The sequence below is a fragment of the Pygoscelis adeliae genome, unplaced genomic scaffold, assembly GCF_000699105.1.
Source record: "Pygoscelis adeliae isolate BGI_AS28 unplaced genomic scaffold, ASM69910v1 Scaffold453, whole genome shotgun sequence".
NCBI classification, from domain to species: domain Eukaryota; kingdom Metazoa; phylum Chordata; class Aves; order Sphenisciformes; family Spheniscidae; genus Pygoscelis; species Pygoscelis adeliae.
In genome coordinates, this window is record NW_008824450.1 from 366,091 (window position 1) to 367,962 (window position 1,872).

Sequence of the window (1,872 nt, forward strand, 5' to 3'; positions counted from 1 at the left end):
GTAAATTTTAAGTGGTTCTTATTAGGACATCTGCATCAACTGAGGCAGCATCCAAATGTCTTGGCAGAGATGCTTGTCTGAGGTTTTAAAATTAAAAGGTTCTAGATTACTTATGGAAAGCAGTGATCATTTTCTACAGTGATCTTCTGGGGCAGAGCAAACTCCGCAATGGACCTGAATTCCATGCCTCCGGGGCAATTAAAATATCCACTTTAATTTTGCAGCAATGTGTTTTCCTTCCCTTGCATTTTTTTTGCTTTCTAATTAGAAGTTTTAATTCTGCAATGAGTGTCACTAAGAGCCCCAGCCAAAAATAACACAGCCTGTTCCAAAGGCCCTTTGAAAAGCTTTTATTTTTAAAAGCCAGAACAAGACAGACAATCCAAGAGTGATAAATCTAAGGTTTCTGAAAAGAGCTGAGGATAGCAGGAGGGCAAAGAGACAGCCAGGGAAGAACAGCACGCACAGCGCAGCTCGTAGTAAAAACAAACTTGTCATGGACAAAACTGTCAACTGCGCATGTAAGTCTCTACCAGAGATCTTACCAAGTCTTTCTACAGGCTAAGACAGTTGTCACTGAGGACCTTCAGGCTCAAAGCCTGATCCTCTCTAACATCAGCACCTCCTGAACTGGGTTTGCCATCTGCTGTTCCAGATGTGGGAGAAACCACAAAGTTTGAAGGTCTTTGCCACAAAGCCTGTTCCCTGACTAATATGGGCGAGTGCATACCCCCTTGTCGTGAAATGGAGTTCTCCTTTCTGGAAACAAGGCTCTGGGATGCTCTGTCATGTCCCTCCACTGAGGTAAGATGAGCACAGTGAAACCACCGCATATGGCCATGCACACTCGATCAGTTTTATCTTCACAGGCCCAACACAGAGAATCCACCGGTCACCACAGCCAGAGCACTGCCAGAGATGTTCAGGACAGTCCAGCACTGAGCACAGGTGGAACCAAACCATATTTACTCCAAATGATGCCTCTAAAAGAGTTTCACTGCACCTTCTGCATACATCTTTTTCAGCAACTTATCTGTTAGTCTTCCCTCAGTTCCTGAAAACATCTGGTCTTCAGGTCAAAAAAAAAAAAAACAAAAAACCAACCCAAACCAAAACTTACTCTAGGAGCCTACCACAGAGAAGCTGGCAATGAAAAAGATATCCGAGGATGGTGCTAGAGCATGCTTTTGGCCTTTGACATCAGTGGCCAATGCATCGTTCCTGTGCACACACCCCTATTATTTAGGCCCATATCATCTTTTTGCAAGGACTTCCAGTTCATTCTTTTCCAGAGCCTGAGGGTTGTGTAGTTGGATTCCCATCTCAGGGAATCAGCTTCCAAACACCCCTAAAAAGAAATGTGATGTATTGTGAAGGTCCTCACACTTCAGCTGTTCTCTGGCAGAGTAAGAAACCAACTCCAAAGCTGAAGAGCTCCCAGGAGATAAACTGACAGCTGCTGCTGCTTTTCTTTTAAGCTACAGGAATTTCAGCATGAACACATCTGATTCTCAACTGTGGCTGCACACAATCTAACACAGATTCATAGAATCACTGAGATTGGAAAAGATATTGGGAGACCATCTAGCACCAACCTCTGCTGAAAACAATATTAGTTCAGAACAGGTTGCTCAGGGCTTTGTCCAGTTGGGTCTTGGAAAATTTGCAAGAATAGATATTCCAAAATTTGAAATGATAGCCTGGTCCTACCTACATGGCTTTCTAGATTGAAACACCGTCCTTTCCCTCAAGTGTATTAAGGGGGAGAGACAAGGTTAAATTAAAAAGTGAAAAACTGTTTAATGGGTCACTGCTGGAAAGAGAAAAGCATTTAAGTATTTCCCTGAAGTACTGTTTGTTGTATCGCATAAA